The 5,209-nt window shown below is 39.5% G+C and overlaps 1 long non-coding RNA gene across 2 annotated transcripts; it reads left to right on the top strand.

The window, feature by feature from the left end:
- Positions 1-761: 761 nt before the first annotated feature.
- Positions 762-4,982, top strand: LOC140001766 (uncharacterized). Of its 2 annotated transcripts, none has more exons than XR_011807298.1 (3): positions 762-878; positions 1,064-1,220; positions 1,708-4,982. It is a non-coding gene; the product is annotated as an uncharacterized lncRNA (long non-coding RNA). The 2 variants fall into 2 exon arrangements; XR_011807297.1 differs by having other exon boundaries at positions 764-946.
- The last annotated feature ends 227 nt before the right edge of the window (positions 4,983-5,209 follow it).

Here is a 5,209-nt window from a genome sequence, read left to right as displayed (position 1 = left end):
CAGAAAGACGGAAGTCTGCAAAACATCCCATCTAGGAGTGCAGAATCCTTGAAAAACGTAATCTCACCCATGGGGACAATCTGATTAAATGCGTGTTACTTATTGTTCCAACACCATGGCAATGTCTCCAGCAGGAATACAAATCACTTAGTGCAGTGAGGTAGAGCCAGCTGAGCAGGTACCAGGAATGTGGGAGTTGTTTATTAGTCACTCAGGAGAAACAGCTATTGCTTTTCTGTTTATTTATTCACTTTTATTTGTGCCCTCTTCCCCCAATTCGTTATAATGAAACTAATAAGATAGAGGCTGATCCAGTGAACTCTGAGCATGTCACAGCATTTTCGTTGGCCTCGTGAGCCAGGTGGGAACACTGTGCTGGGTCCTGAACAAATCTCAGTGGGTACAAATCAACACAGCTCTGCTGAAGTCAGTGAGGGTTCTCATCTATCACTTGTTTTATTAATACTGCCCCGTCTGCAGGTCCAGACTCTCCAAGAGCACATCTTCTATTTCATTGCTTCTAATTGAAGGCAATATGTGAGTGCTGATTTGTCCAGACTGAGGATCTGGTCCAGCTCTTTCATTGTTGGTCCCCCCACAGCCCTCTCCCCCCACCTTTCCTTCGCCCTCTCTCTTTTATAGCAGCGTTGGAATTGCTGTAAGGTTTACAGTGCAGTAATAATCACCTCATTATTATTAATAACCATGGCAACAGAATGGAAATTAATCACACTACTTCTGTTTATCCCCATAGAAACAGAGCCAAAACAAACAAGACTTATCCACAATGCCTATTCCTAGAAATCATACATTCTGCATAATTACCAATGAAATGAACCAGCACCTGCAAGCTGCCTAGATTTTCCAGTAGCACCTAAGTAAGGGTCAAGGATATATCGTCATGTCAGTATTCAGAAAGGATGCTTCCTCTAGCTGAAATTGATAGGTGACAAATATCTTCAGTAACTTTGCTCATTGTGTTGGCTGATACTCTTCAGCATTTGCTCTGGAGACTTACTGCTGATATACATGGACATGAGATATTCTTCTCCACTTGTTGCAGATTTTATGGGATAACTAGGTCTAAGCTGCTCAGTGATTGGAAGGGTGACTTCAGAGGATTTTCAATTTCTGAAGAAACTCCATATGCAACAGTTCTTCACATCTGCCAAGCAATAAAGAAAAATACCTGTCCAACAGTGAACGTAACTGGAAAGATGGTAAGCATGATATGTTCAATGACATCATGACATAAAGAAGTGTCATTATCACTGCTTGCAGGAGATATGGATGTAGTCCTTACCCTCACTTCCTATACATAGAATTGAAACTCCAAAAGTTTCTTTCACTGGAGAATCTCTGTTCTACCAGTCCTTCTTCATTCAGATTTAGTATCATAGCAATGTAACTCTTCAAAAAATCATTACTGTGTTTTATTTAGGCTGTCACCAGCAGATAATCTAACTCTTGTATCTGCTTTTGCCTACAACATAATGACACACACAGGAGACTACTTTATAGCCTTTCAAAGTAAAGAATTCATCCCTCAGATGATCCTTCAAAACCAGAAGTTCTGCTGACTTATCTGCAGATGCAGCCACGTGAATTAACATTGGTGCAGAAAGATGAGAGAGATGTAATCATGATTAAAAACATAACCTTCTGTGAAACCTTTTTTTTTTTTTTTTTTTTTTTTTTTTTTTTCAGAAGGATCTGCTCAGACATAAACCCTCAGGGTGCTTAAATTCAGCTGCATGTTGGAAATATGCTACTTTCAGAAAAGTGAAATGCAACCACATGGGGGAGGCACCTGTAATTGATATCTCTTCCAAAGCATGAAGTGGTTTTGATGAATCTTCTAACTCCAATACAGTCTTCTGCAACTCTGAAGGGTAGTATCACCTACTTCTTATCTCTCTATCACCTTCAATATGAGGATAACAATCTTCATATTTTCCTAAATACCACTTATTTAATTTAGTTAGTATATAAACTGGGGGGGGGGACAGAGGAATTGTCTTGATATGTCACTGTACTGTGTATTTGTACAGATCTACCAAATCATGCTCAAATGGAGGAATTCAAACTGGAAATGATGGAGGGAACAACCCTGAGAACAATCTGCTTTGTGAGGTTTAACTGACCTTTTAAGCTTACCAAAAAAGACGGAGAAAGGATAATTAGCTGGGACGAATCCCATCTGAAATTCCTCCAGCCAGTCCTCCTGAATCCAATTAAACACAACTTTTCCATTTACAAGGACACTTGAGGAGAGATTGATATTGTTATTAGGCTGTGCAAAGACACCCAGAAGTGTTTTTCTCTGCCTGTCATATATGATCAACTCCCAGAATTATGATTCTTAGTCCAAAAGTCACCAGCACTGGCAGGTCCATGAAATTACAGGTCCGATGACTTCAGTGTCCCCCAAAGCACTTAAAGGGCAGTGACGTGGCAAAAGAAGTCAGTGCCTTTGCAGTTCTGCATCATATAGTACTGACAAGCTCTACATTGACTACAGAGAAGTCCCAGTGTGATTTCCTCAGATAAACAAACAGGATATTACTTGTTATGTTATGTTACTAAAAGCTAAATACATTAAATAAAGACTTGGTGAGGATTGGGAATGCGTACTCTGTGCTCAGTTTGGCTGCTGGCTGAAAAGGGGCACACAGAACCACAGAGTCTGCCTCCCACCATCAGACTGGGAAAGGAGGAAGCCCCCAGGTCCTGAAATGCTCACAATCCAGCCGCATCTGTCATGATACACTGTTTAAACATGAACAACTGATGTGCATGAGGGTGTCTCTCCAAGCCTCCATCTTCTGTTCAAGTGGGGCATAGGCTGCCTGAGGGCTGCTCTTGTGTTGTATCTGCCAACCATAGATATCTTCAGGACATCTCAGAAGGCATGAGACACCCACACCAAGAGAACTGCTTTGCACACTAGAATATATACATATACATGTACTGAATTATACAAATCCAGTCTGCTGTGACTAGGGTTTCAAACAGTTCACTCATCAGCAACAATTGAGGATTAGTCATCTTTTAAAGTACATGTAAAGATTATCCCAAAGAGGTGCTAGTTGAACCTAGCTTTGGGAAGCTTAGAGGAGGACTTACTGGCTAAAATCCTCTTCATTCATATTCAACAAGAAATTAAGTTGAATTACCCAATAATCCATTCTTAAAAACTCCATGTCACTTTTGGCAATAAATGCTCCAATTTTGTGTACAGGAACACTTTTAAATACGTAGGTATACAGTGAAACATTCAAATTATTTTTCTATGTGGTTCTCTCCAAATACATTCATGTACCCACAGAAGTGTTCTTATGTGTGGTGTAGCATGCAATACACAACAAATTGCTTGCTGTGGGGGATGAATTTTTCCTGTGAATCTCATAAATATCAGTGCCAACTTTTTCTGCAGTTAAAACAGGACTGGTAGGCAGAGATTTTGTTCTTCCAGCTTCCAGGAAAGAAGATTCAAATAAAGCATTATGAAAAATACTAAGGAGAGTGGAGGACTATAATGAGTTGCTTGAAAATGCTGCGGAAATACCTTCATTTGAAGGCTTTGGAAAAATCCTAGGCTGTTGCAAGTCAGGAATTGTGTAATTAGACTGGTTTCTTCCCCAGAGTAGGAGGATGGAGTAGATGACCTTTTCCTGCCTTCTTCTGCCCATTTTTGTTTGTGTCTATGATTCTGTGGCTTGCCAACTTTCTTTGAAAAGTGATGTGCATTGGCATAGTAGTTTATCCATTAATGAAAGCTTAGATCTTTATAATTGATAAAAATAATACTGGTGAGGCCAGTTCTGCAGTCACGTATTTGGTTCTGGGCTGGTACATTTCATGTAAGAGGAGAGGATGAGAGAGCTGGGACTGTTCAACCACTGGGATGGAGTTAATTTTCTTCATAGTAGCTCATATGGTTCTGTGTTTTAAATTTCTGACCAGAACTTTGCTAATAACACACTAAAATTGTAGCTATTGATGAACTGTGTTTGCACAGTATTGAGGCCTTGCTCTGCATTCTGCCCACCCAGGTGAATGGGTTTGGGGTACACGAGATGTTGGGAGGGGACACAACCAGGCAGATGATCAGAAATAACCAAAGAGATATTCCACGCTGTATGACATCATGGTCAGGAGTAAAATGGAGAGAAGCAGGGTTAAGGGATATTAGTTGTCACTTTGCTCAAGAACTGGCTGGGGATGGGAACTGCTGAGTGATTGCCTTTGCATCACTTTTTTGTTTTCTTTTTCACTTATTCCACTTTTCCTTCACTAATTAAACACACTTTTGCTATTTACTCTTCTTTTCCTCTTCCCTTGCCCCACTGTGGGAGATGAGGAAATGAGTGAGCAGCTGTGTGGTTCTTAGCTGTTTACCAGGGGTTAACCCACAGCACGATCCTTGGAAATATCAAAACCCAACTGGACATGGCCCTGATAACCTGATATAACTGACCATGAGGGTTGGAACACAGGAGCTCCAGAGGTTCCTGTCAACCTCAGTGATTCTGTGATACTGTGATTTTTGGTGAGATATGGTGTCTTGGGCTTCTGCATCAGAGAGAAAATAAAAAAGTATTCATGTTTCTAGAAAATCTGTATTCTGCTAATCCATGTTCACACATGTTCCATAGTCACCTTGCTAACATTAAACATACTTACAAAACTGCTATATTTTGCAGAACCATTTTTAAGGCTAACATACTGACATCTAAAAAATATTAATGAAAATTATTCAAACACTACTGATATTTTATAGTCAATAAATGGCTCATCTTTGATTTTGTCACTTCAACAGAACCTCTCCAACAGATATCTTAGGTACTTGTCTGATACTGTCTTGGCTTGAAATCTTCGGAGGATTATTTATGTTGTAATTTCACTGGGTCTCCTTACTCCCCATGTTCATAAATGTACATCTTTTATTATTTGCACTTTTCAAAGTTAAAGGAGAAAGAAACTCTTCCCTAAAAACCTCCATGTGCAATGCTTCTAAGCATATTACCTGTGTAAGTGAACCAACAGATAGGAACAAGAAATGTAGAAGGTCAAGAAAAATAGGTCAAGAATAATTACTTAGCTCTTGAAAAACATGTTATTTTAAATACAACTGTATGAACAGCAAAATTTTTCTTGCTATGAGAAAGTCTTGCCCTACAACTTTTCTGAGTCTAAAATAAATCAG

The sequence above is a fragment of the Anas platyrhynchos genome, chromosome 2, assembly GCF_047663525.1.
Source record: "Anas platyrhynchos isolate ZD024472 breed Pekin duck chromosome 2, IASCAAS_PekinDuck_T2T, whole genome shotgun sequence".
Classification (NCBI taxonomy): Eukaryota; Metazoa; Chordata; class Aves; order Anseriformes; family Anatidae; genus Anas; species Anas platyrhynchos.
The sequence above is the reverse complement of the archived record's forward strand: the minus strand, read 5'-3'. Positions and strand labels throughout refer to the sequence as shown.